Genomic DNA, 12,740 nt, shown 5'->3' with positions numbered 1-12,740 from the left:
GAAATAGATTTCTCTGCAATGAAACAGAGTGGAGAAGGGGAAGGAATAGATCTGAGAGCAAATAAGCAGGTGGCCCATCAGCACAGGAATTAAGATGGAATTCTAATCACTAGTGTGGTGGAGCATGGCAAAGGCCATGAGAAAAGTATAAAATATTACTCAAGTGATAAGTGAAAAACTAAAATAGTAGATGGCATGTGATGTGTTTCATGTTTAACGTGAACATATTATTTATCTCCAAAACCAAGAAAGTTTTAAAAAACTGGTACCAATCCTACTGACACTATTCCCAAAAATCAAGAAGGATGGGCTCCTTTCTAATTTATTCTATGATGGCAGCATCAGCCTGATACCAAATTCTGGTAGAGATACCATGTAAAAGAAAACTTCAGGTCAAAACCCCTGGTGAACATCGACATGAAAATCATCAGCGAAACTGAATCCAGCAGCACGTCAAAAAGTTAATACAAAATGATTAAGTAGACTTTATTCCTGGGATGCAAATCTGGTTCAACACATGCAAATCAGTAAATGTGATTTACCACATAAAAAGAATTAAGAGCAAACACCATACGATCATCTCAATTGATGCAGGAAAAGCTTTTGATAGAATCCGACATCCCTTCATGATAAAAACCCTCAACAGAATAGGTTGAAGGAGCATACTTCAAAGTAATAAGATCCGTCTATGAAAAAACCACTGCCAACACCATACTGAATGGACAAAAGCTGAAACCATTCCCCTTGAGAACTGAAACAAGATGCCTTGTTTCATGCCCCATCCAAACAGGAAAAGAAATAAAATTATCTCTCTTCACTGATGATATGATGATGATATCCAGAAAACCCTAAAGATACCACCAAAAGACTCCCAGAACCGGAAAAAAAAAAAAAAAGTTTCAGGATACAAAATCAACATACAAAAGTCAGTGGCATTTCTATACACATTCAAGCTGACAGCCAAATCAAGAGCACAATCCTGTTTACAGTAGCCCCATCCCAAAACTGAAATATTTATGAAGACATGAAGGAGGGGAAAGATCTCTATGAGGGGAAGTACAAAACACTGCAGAAAGAAATCAGAAATGATACAAATGAATGGAAAAACATCCCATGCTCATGGATTGGAAGAATCAATATCAATAAAATGACCATACTGCACAAAGCAATTTACAGTTTCACAGTTACTTATGTCAAACTATCAATGTCATTTTCCACAGAATTGGAAAAGTCTATTCTGAAATTCCTATAGAACCAAGAAAGAGCCTAAAGAGCCAAGGCAACCCTAAGTGAAAAGAACAAAGCTGAAGGCAGCACACTAGTAGACTTCAAACTATACTATAAGGCTACAGTAACCAAAGCAGCATGGTACTGGTTAGAAAGCAGATACATTGGCCAACGGAGAAGGTTGTATAATCCATAAATAAAGCTATACACCTACACCATCTGATCTTAAACAAAGCTGACTGAAACAAGCAGTGGGGAAAAGACTCCCTATTCAATAAATGGTGCTTGGATAACTGGCTAGCCATATGAAAAGAATGAAATTGGACCCCTATACAAAAGTTCACCCAAAATTTATTAAACATTTAAATGTAAGACCCCAAACTATGAAATTCCTAGAAAGAAACCTAGGAAACACCTTTCTCAGCATCCACCTTGGCAGGATTTTTAAGTCCCCAAAAGCAAATGCAACAAAAACAAAAATTGACAGTGGGACCTAATTAAACTAAAGATCTTCTGCACAGCAACAGAAACTACCAACAGAGTAAATAGACCATCTACAGAATGGGAGAAAATACAAACTATGCATCTGACAAAGTTCTAACATACAGAATTTACAAAGAACTTAATAAGTAAAAAATAATAATAATAATTCCATCAAAAAGTGGGCAATATACATGAACAGACACTTCTGAAAAGAAAGCAAATGGCCAACAAACATGAAAAAATGTTCCTAATCACTAATCATCAGAGAAATGCAAATCAAAACCACAATGAGATATCATCAAACCAGTCAGAATGGCTATTACTAAAAAGTCAAATAATAACCTGCTGTTGAGGCTGCAGAAAAAAGGGAGTGCTTATAAACTGTTGGCAGGAATGTAAATTACTTCAGCCACTGTGGAAAGTAGTTTGGAGACTCCTCAAAGAACTTAGAAGCAAAACTACCATTCCACACAGTAATCCCATTAATGGGTATATAGCTGAGAGAATATAAACGATTCTATGGTAAAGACACAGGCATGCATATGTTCATTGCAGCATTATTCACAAGAGCAAAGACATAGAATCAACCAAGGTGCCCATCAACAGTGGATTAGAAAAAAATGTGATACATATACATCATGAAATACTATGCAGCCACAAAAAATGTTTTGTGTAGCAACATCGATGTAGCTGGAGGCAATCACCCTAAGCAAAGTAACACAGGAATGGACAGCCAAATATTGCATGATATCACTTATAAGTGAGAGATAAACATTGGGCACATCTGGACACAAAGATTGGAACAATAGACACTGTAGACTACTAGAGTGGGGAGGGTGGGAGGTATGGGTTGAACAAGGACCTGTTGAGTACTATTCTCACTACCTCAGTGGTGGTATCCAGACCCCAAACTTTAGCATTATGCAATATTTCCATGTAACAAAACTACACATGTACCCACTGAATCTAAAATAAGTGTCGAAATTACAAAAAAAAATAAAAAGATAAAAGAATTACTCTGTGTCAACAGGAATAAACTCGGAAATATGATACCTGAAAAAGATAGTACTGGAATCGATATGGTTGAAAGTAAAAACTTCGGCCGGGCGTGGTGGCACATGCCTGTAATCCCAGCACTTTGGGAGGGCGAGGCGGACGGATCACGAGGTCTGGAGATCGAGACTATCCTGGCTAACACGGTGAAACCCTGTCTCTACTAAAAATACAAAAATTAGCCGGGCGTGGTGTTGGGCACCCATAGTCCCAGCTACTTGTGAGGCTGAGACAGGAGAATGGCATGAACCCAGGAGGCTGAGCTTGCAGTGAGCCGAGATTGCACCACTGCACTCCAGCGTGGGTGATAGAGCCAGACTCCATCTCTAAAAAACAAAACAAAAAAAGAAAGTAAAAACTTCATGATTATGTCATTCAAATATATTTTGAGGTTAAATTCCACAACTCACTACTCACTAACATATTTCAGCATTATTGATGTGCAAGAATCATTGTACCATTATATTGTGTAGAGTATGGAGATAGTTTGGGAAAGATTGAAATCAGGTTGGTTTGGACTTGAGTGGCAAGTGTTAGGATGTTTTTGGTGAATATTTATCAAATATAACTAACGTCACAACGTAGGTGTGTATTGCATGGACAACTTTTATGCTATGAGGACCTTTGTTAATTCTTCATCGAGTTATGTCCTCAAACCTTGCATTTTGATTCATTTATTTCTCCTTGGTCAGGCTGTTTTTGCTGTTACCTCCTCTCATATCTGTTCCTAACTCTATATACTGTGCCTCCTAATTATTCTGTTTTACTGTTTAGCACTATTTAGTTATTGGAAATCCATATTCCATCCTATTTTGTTACTCTGCAAGTATTCTCTCACAATTCACTAATGAATGCCTATGTGTCAGATACAACCTGAATATTTCAGTTTTTATTCTTCTCTACATTTTGGGGTCATTTAACATATTGGCTCCCTTTGAAAGATGGGCACCATTCGACAAAAAATATATTGGATTTCTTGCTTTCTTATAATACTGTGAAAATGAGGATTAACATACCAAGTAAAATAAAAATTACCTAAATTCTAAAACTCATAGGAATAAAACTGTCTACCTCTTGGAATGTTTAGTACATTGGACATGTTGCAAATGGGAAGAGAAGCTGTGATATCTTTTTCATACTGCTACCTTGAACAAGTTCTTTTTCTTTCATTCATGATTAAAACCTAGGAATAGCATAGAACTTCAACATTATTGGATGTTAACAATGGTCCAGTATGCCAATGGTTAGGACATCCCGTCCCATCAATTATCAGATTCCATCCCTCTTCAGCCTCAGACAGGGGTCCTGCAGGGAGGAAGGGCTGTGTGCATCTGCACTTGTTCCCACACCAGGCAACCACATTGTCTCTCTTGCCTGTGAGATTGCCGCACTCATACGTTTTCAGAGCTGGAAGAGAGGAAAGCAGAAGAATGAGTCTTGTGGACTGGTGCTGTTGTTTCAGTTGTGGGTGCTCTACTGGTCATTAGAGGTACAGGCACTGTCTCTCTCTCCCATTTGTTTGTCTCTTCAGTTGTCTCTTCAGATTAGCCACTGACTGCTCCTGTATCAGCTCCAATCCCTCCCACAGTCCCTTCCATATAAAATTCTTCTGTTGATAGCACTTCATCCATCCAGCTGGTCCTTTTGAGTGGAGTTCATTATTTTGTTGTTGTAGTTTTTAATGATGCATGTCCAGCTCCTCTCTATAGGACCTACTCATGGATCATCCCACACACACTCATAACATTCGTGTTCCAAAAAATTCTGAAATTACAGGCAATTATCAGTGAAGCACCATCTCTTTGCTCCATAGGAACAGGTTACTTTTCCTTTTTCCAGTGTCACTGAGGCACCACGCTGTCCCCCAAACTCCTGGTGGCACGTGTTAATATCTTCAGGAAGTTCTCTGCAGCCCCTTAGATTTGACTACATGTGGAGGCCAGTAACCCTACCCTATTTTCAGGGGAAGCAGGGAGGAGTCAAACAACAGGCCTTTCCAGCATCTCCTTGTGAATCTTCCCATTATTCATCTTGGAGATGGGAGCGCTAAAGAGATACAGGATCCAGCCTTTAATTTTCTCTGGTCATCACTTTATCTGTTTATGGTGACTTCTTGTTTAGGGAGGTGAGAAGACCAAGAATCCATTCTTTTTGGTCTTAGAGCCTAGGTAAAGCTGGACAAAATGGAAAGCCTCATTTTTTGTTTATCTTGGGTATCTTGTATATCACGTTCTTGTGTGTGTGTGTATATATACAAGGTATATGTAAATAATCAGAATCATTATAAACATACAATTTGTGCATTTTGCCTTTTTATTCCCCATTATATACCCTCAATGTTTTTGTTATCAAAATTTCCACAGATGTTAAAGCTTTATCATTTTTCACTTTAAGAATTATAATTTATTCAGTTAGACCCCAATCATATAGATTATTTCCTATATTTGTTATTAGAAGTAATGTTGAGTAATTATGAACATAAATCTTTTATATATATATTGGTACTTAGAACAGTTTTCTAGTTATGAAACAGGGAAAATTTAAGACCTGTTAATATACTCTGGTAAATTATCTTCTCTCTGAAAAAGTCACGACAATTCACATGAAATGTGTGAGAATGTCTTTTCTTGCCATTCCTCTATCAATATTTGTATTATATATTCATTTTCTGGGTTACTGTATTCCATCTCTGTTAATTTTCCTTTGTATTTCTTAATCTTGGAATCTGAGTTACTTCCTATTAATTTTTATGAACGTTAACGTGGTTTTACTTTTATTTGTCTTTCTGACCACTTCCCTGTCGTCACCTATATTGGCCCTTCCACTTTTTTTCCCTCCTTAAATAAATACAAGTCGGAATTGTTTGGACTTTGGGTCTGTAAAACTCAATATACATGTTCATTTATTTTCTTTATTTCTATAGAATTATGAACAAAACCAACAGCTTTGTCTATCAGGAGAGTTTACTCTATACAGAAACACTTTCATATACAAGGGGTTGCCTGGGGAACTTGTAAAAGGCTGATTTATCAAATAAAATTAAGCATTTTCAACAGCAACAAAAAGTATTTTCCCCGAACATTTGTAACGTGTGCAATTACAGGGCACTAAGTGTGGGTAGAGAGAATGCTGGAGACTTTAGTTATAAAGCACTAGTTGGCTAAGTGTTCATGGCTTGAAGAAAAACTGTGTGGGAGTAATGCATTTCCCACTGAGCATGAGTCACTTATCTCACTTTCTCTACCCCATGGGGGCTTGTAAAATAGAAAAAGAACTTGTGATTCCACCTAAAATTTTGGTGACTAACCATTAATGCTTTAACTTAATAATTGCAAGCTCTCTAGAGATGCAAAATGCTGCATGAATGCTAAATTATACTTGCTATACTTGTGATTTAGCTATAGGATTAATAATCATATTTGCAATTCTTTAGAAGTCTTTAAATATCACACTGAGTCAGGATATATTATATAGTAGATGAAAATGTATTTCCTACTGTTATAGAACTTTATTATTTATAGATTTAATTGATGATTAATATATGCTATTATCAGAAAACAAGTCTAAACTCACATTATTTAGCCTATATCGTAAGAACTAACTTATATATGCACATGACATATATGAGATACCCTCAGGATAACATAAATAGAATGACATATATAAATATGATGTAAAAATAAATATGATCTGGCTTATTAGGCTCGGTAATTTTTTCCTTCAATGTTTCCAGGTTCACTTAAACATTTATCTAGTGACCTTATTTTTGCCAGTTATTGTATCTTTATTTTTTTATCCTTTTTCTTTTCCCTTTCATTTGGTTCTCTGACTCAAAGGAAATAACTGACAATCACTGCATAGGGACATTTAAGTAATCTAAACAATTGCTTGGCAAGGGAATTTGGACCTTTCATTTGGACTCCATTATGTAGAATAAGGATCTGAGTACTTTGATTATGCTCATTCATTGTTTCATCCATACAGGTGATGAGTGTTTATCAGCCACCATCTTTATGCCAATTGGAATAGGAAATGCGTTGACATCGAGTTCAGGGTGGGTAAGGTGAGAGTCATCTCTTAGATGATCTCAGTAACCTCTGGCTGAACCCCACATGGCCATTGCTGCCTCCTCCATTTCTGTTCACTTGGACTTAGTGTTTCTTCACCTTTGCTGCAGTGATCGAATCACTCGGAAGATTTTTAATGAACAATGATCCAAGTGTCACCTTCCACATCAGTAGAGCAGAATATCTGGAGAGGGAGCCTATTCGGATATTTTGAACCTGGGTTGTAACTAGAACTACCTTCTTTAGTTCCCCCTGCCCAAACACAAACTTCGTTATTTGGAAGGGGGAAGAAGAAGTCCTTGGCACTAGTTGGAATGGAAGCTCCAGGGGCAGGGGTTGGGGAGTTCTGGGGCTCCACTCTCTCCAGGCAGGGTAGGCATGCTGGCCCGGGCAGGCAGCAGGTGTGAATATATGCCAGCCCAGGAGGAAGGCAGCCTCATGTAGCCACTCGTCATGGTCATGCAGTAGCACAGGTGTGTGGCTCATGAGTGAGAAGCCTAGAGCCAGGATCCCTACCGCTGTCAGTGGCAGCCAGGGTGAGGTTCATGTCCTTGCAGACCTGGCTAAAAGCTGCCCATCTGAGTCATTAGTAGGTGTCACTCAGGGCTGCGTCCGCTTCTGAGCAAACTCAAATGTGACCCCCTCTCCAGCTGTCTGGCACCAGCCTGCAGCTGCTGCTCAAAAGCTTTCAGGCCCACATCCGGTGCCACAACAAAGTCTAAGCTGGCACTTATAGTGGCAGTTGCCCATGTTGTAAGCCATGCCACCCTCTAGCTTACTCAGGTTCACGGAGGTCACGGCCCTCCCTTCCCCCTTTAGATGGGAGTTTGACTGCAGCCTCCGCCTTTTGGGATCCAGCTCATAGCCTTGTACAGTTTTCCTGCAGCTGCGCCCTCGATGAAGCAGAGCCCTGGCCTGGCCTCCTCCAAGTGCTGGTGACCCGCATCCAAGGGACCCTGCTAACTATCAAACACAGTGAAGGCATTAGTTGGCTCATGACAGATTGTCACATATTCTTTAGATGGTTTTTAAGAAGGACACATACAGTTATAGCAAAATGCCTGCCTTCTATTTCTTCCCTCTTTTCCTATAACGAAGATGCACAGTGGTGAATGTTCTTTCTGTGTATAGTTTTGATCTTTTACTACATATTAGTGTACTCAAAACAATATTTCATTTATGTAAAATTTAAATGACCGATTTTATCCTATATAATTCTGCAGTTTGCTTTTTACACTAAAAATATTTTACAGATGTATGTATATTGATAAATGAAAGTCTAATTAATCTTAAATGTTATAGGAACCACTGTAGGTTTATTTATCAATTACCCATTGATGGATGTCCATATATACTCAGTTACAAACTATGCCATATAAAAATCATTGTAAAGAATGTAGTAAATTTCTCCAGGTTCTATTTCAAGTAAATAGAACTGCTGTGTAAGAACCACTTCAGATTTGATGGGTAGCACTAGTTTGTTCTCCCAATTGTTTGCACCAACTTACCTTCCCATAGCGTACACCTACACTGTGCTTGGTATCTGTTTAAATGAAACTTTATAGATATTTTATATGTATATAAATATCAAGACCTATTTATGACTTCTAGTTGAACTCATTTATTTTGAATCTATATTTTACTTAATGTATTTAAATCAGCCTCTAGCCACTGGTATGGCTGAATCCTACACAATGTATGTGTAGGACATTCATTTGTAATTTTTAATTGTTTTATTTAACTCATATAAATTTCCAAAGAATCTTAAAACTTTTTTCTTTTAATTTGAATTCTACTTTAATTGCTTTGGTGACTACAAAAGTTATCAATAATTTCTTGAATTTGTTGAAATGGAAATTTGTTGGAAATTGTTGAGGCTTCCTTTGTGAAGTATACAGTGAAGTTTGTAAATATTCATTGTATATTTGTAAATATTCATTGCATGTTGGTATAGTCATTGCATGGTCTCTTGAAAAGGGAGTATGTTCCCTTTTCATTAGTTTTGTCAGGGTTGGGGGTATAGGGACACACACTCATACCCATTGAAATTGTTAGGCTTTGGGTCCTAATCTCACCTTGAATTGTAATCCCCATGATCCCTATAATCCTCCCCTCTCCCCAAACCCTCCTCCCACCCCAACCCCATGTAAAGGAGAGACCAGGTGAAGGTAATTAAATCATGGGCGTGTTTTCGCCTCTGTGGTTCTCATGATAATGAGAGAGCTCTCACAGGCTCTGATAGTTTTATAAGGGGCTCTCCTCTTCCCCCTTCTTCCTTCCTGCTGCCTTGTGAAGAAAGTGCTTTGCATCCCCTTCATCTTCTGACGTGATTGTAAGTTTCCTGAGGCCTCCCAAGCCATGCTGAACTGTGAGCCAATTACAACTCTTTCCTTTGTAAATTACTCAGTCTCCAGCAGTTCTTTATAGCAGTGTGAAAACACACTGATACATAAATTGCTACTGCAGTCAGTGGAGTGCTGCTATAAAGATACCTGAAAATATGGAAGCAATGTTGGAACTGGGTAACAAGCAGAAGTTGGAACAGTTTGGAGGGCTTAGAAGAAGACAGGAAAATGTGGGAAAGTTTAGAACTCCCTAGAGACTTGTTGAATGGTTTTGACCAAAATGCTAATACCTTTATGGACAATGAAGCTCAGGCTGAGGTGGTCTCAGATGGAGATGAGGAACTTGTTGGGAACTGGAATAAAGATGACTTTTGCTATGCTTTAACAAGGGGACTGGCAGCATTTTGCCCCTGCCCTAAAGATCTCTGGAACTTTGAACTTGAGAGAGATCATCTGAAGTTGGAACTTATGTTTAAAAGGGAAGCAGAGTGTAAAAATTTGGGAAATTTGCAGCCTTACAATGCTATAGAAAAGAAAACCCATTTTCTGCAGAGAAATTCAAGCCTGCCACAGAAATTTCGTAAGTAACAAGGAGCCAAATGTTAATTGCCAAAACAATGGGGAAAATGTCTCCAAGGCACGTCAGAGAACTTCAAAGCAGCCCGTCCCATCACAGGTTGACCGAGGAGTAAAAAACATGTCCTGGGACAAGCCCAGAGGCTTGATGCTTTGGGCAGTCTTGGGATTTGGTGCCCAGCATCCCAGCTGTAGCTAAAAGGGGCCAACATACAGCTCAGGCCATTGCTTGAGAGGGTACAAGCCCCAAGGCTCATCAGCTTCCACATGGCGTTTCGCCTGTAGGTGCACAGAAGTCAAGAATTGAGGTTTGGGAACCTTCAACTAAATTTCAGAGGATGTATGGAAATGCCTGGATGTCCAGGCAGAAGTTTGCTGCAGGGATGAAGTCCTCATGTAGAACATCTGCCAGGGCAGTGCAGAAGAAAAATGTGGGGCAAGAGCCCCCACACAGAGTCCCCACTGGGGCACTCCCTAGTGGAGCTGTGAGAAGAGGGCCACCATCCTCCAGACCCCAGAATGGTAGATCCACTGACAGCTTGAACTATGTGCTTGGAAAAGTCATAGGCACTCAATGCCAGCCTATGAAAGCAGCCACAGTGGGGCTGGTACCCTGCAAAGTCACAGGGGTTGGAGCTGCCCAAGATTGTGGGAGCTCACTCCTTGCATCCACGTGACCTGGATGTGAGATATGGAGTCAAAGTTGATTATTTAGGAGCTTTAAGATTTGTGATGGTTAATATCAAGTGTCAACTTGATTAGATTGAAACATGCAAAGTATTGTTACTGCATGCATCTGTAAGGGTGTTGCCAAAGGAGATTAACATTTGAGTCAGTGGACTGGGAGAGGTAGACCCACCCACAATCAGGGTGGGCATCGTCTGATCATCTAAGAGAGCAGCTAGAATAAAAGCAGGCAGAGGAACAAGGAAGGACCTGACTGGCTGAGTCTTCTGGCCTCCATCTTTCTCCCATGCTGGATGCTTCCTGCCCTAAAAATCTTTTGGACTCTTAGACCTACACCAGTGGTTTCCCAGGGACTCTTGGGCCTTTGGCCACAGACTGAAGGCTGCACTTTCTACTTCTTTACCTTTGAGGTTTTGGGACTTGGACTGGCTTCCTGGTTTTTCATTTGGCAGAAGGCCTATTGGGGGACTTTACCTTGTGATCATGTGAGTCAATACTCCTTAATAAACTCTGCTTCATATTTTCATCTATCCTATTAGTTCTGTACCTTTGGAGAAGCCTGACTAATGCAAGATTTAATAACTGCACCACTGGATTTTGGACTTGCATGGGGCCTGTCACCCTTTGTTTTTTGCCCATTTCTTCCATTTGGAACAGGTATATTTACCCAATACCTTTACCCCCATTGTATCTAGGAAGTTACTAAATTGCTTTTGATTTTACAGGCTCATAGGCAGAAAGGACTTGCTTTATTTCAGATGAGACTTTGGACTTGAACTTTTGGGTTAATGCTGGAATTACTTAAGAATTTGGGGGAAGGTTGGGAAGGCATGATTGGTTTTGAAATTTGAAAAAAATGTGAGATTTGGGAGGGGCCAGGGGAAGAATGATATGGGTAGGCTTTGTGTCCCCACCCAAATCTCATCTTGAATTGTAATCTCCATAGTCCCCATGTGTCAAAGGAGAGAGGAGATGGAGCTAATTGAATTATGGGGGTGGTTTCCCTCATCCTGTTCTTGTGATAGTGAGTTGTCACAAGATCTGTTGGTTTTATAAGTGGCTCCTCCCCCTTCCTTCATCACTTCCACTTCCTGCTACCATGTGAAGAAGGTGCCTTGCTTCCCCTCTGCCTTCCACCATGATTGTAAGGTTCCTTAGGCCTCCCCATCCATGCTGAATTGTGAGTCAACTAAACCTCTTTTCTTCATAAATTATCCAGTCTTGGGAATTTCTTTATAGAAGTGTGAAAATGGACTAAAACACCCACACATACATTTTATAGTAGATACATTTTTTTCATTCAAATTTTCTATATACTTACAATTCTAATTTGGTTGTTTGGCAGAGAATTGACAAGTACATATTGTATCTATTTCCTCATCTTACTTGGATGACTCTACATAGGTAAAGTGAATTTCCCAGCCACCCTTTATTTACTGGTAACCATGTGCCTGAGTTCTGGCAACGAAAGGAGTATCAGTGAAAGTATTGACTGCAATTGACTTTAGGGCTGGCCTTTATGGAGTTATAAAATATACATGTAAAATGTACACATGTCAAGTAGACAGCTTGATATGGAATTCCAGATTTCAGTGTATGTCTGTTAATCCTTCTATCTCATTACGATTTTTTTCAGAACATTTTTCTGCATTTCATGTTATTTAATTTTGATCTTTTATATATTTATTCCTCAATAATATCTATTTCATTCATCCATTGTCTTTTTAATTTCTAGAACTTTATGTAGCTTTTTAGAAAGTTCTACTTTTTACCCCAAATCTGTCCTTTATGTTCTCACAGTTTCCTATTAATTATAATTTATAATTTGTTTATCATTTAATAATATGTGGTTTTTTGGCATTTTCACATTGCTGTAGCTTAAGCTCTTTGAATCCTAATTTTTCTACTGTGTTTGTTTACTCCTTCTCACATTGAATCATTACTTCTTAGGGTTTGAAACTTTGTTTTTGAGCTAGCTTTTCTGTCAGATTGATTTTTCTGTGGGCTTCTGTATTCTGAGCTGTTGAGTCATTTGGGGCTTATTTCTACTTTGTATTCCCAGGGTTTCATTTGGCAATGAGGGTGATTTTCCATCTTGGTGATTACTCCAGCTCCTAACCTCCATATCAGTGTTTGCCATAGTATGAGGTTTGATTTTTTTTAATTTAATGAGAGTATTTTGTTTTATACTCTGATATGGATAGAAACAAGCTTGCATATGCAAGCCTGGAGCTAAATTCTCAATCTAACTATATGCATATATCTATATTATATACATAATTACATATAGACACACATATAT

The 12,740-nt window shown here is 38.9% G+C and overlaps 1 protein-coding gene and 1 pseudogene across 11 annotated transcripts in view; one reads left to right on the top strand and one right to left on the bottom strand.

Moving 5' to 3' along the window:
* CCDC102B (coiled-coil domain containing 102B) overlaps window positions 1-12,740 on the top strand; it is a 374,522-nt gene that overhangs the window by 272,530 nt on the left and 89,252 nt on the right. The gene's annotated exons all lie outside the window — the stretch shown is intronic.
* LOC144336594 (aminoacylase-1 pseudogene) lies at window positions 7,136-8,924 on the bottom strand (annotated as a pseudogene).

This window comes from Macaca mulatta, chromosome 18 (genome assembly GCF_049350105.2).
Source record: "Macaca mulatta isolate MMU2019108-1 chromosome 18, T2T-MMU8v2.0, whole genome shotgun sequence".
Lineage (NCBI taxonomy): Eukaryota > Metazoa > Chordata > Mammalia > Primates > Cercopithecidae > Macaca > Macaca mulatta.
Note: the sequence above shows the minus strand (reverse complement) of the source record. Positions and strands in the feature narration are given on the sequence as shown.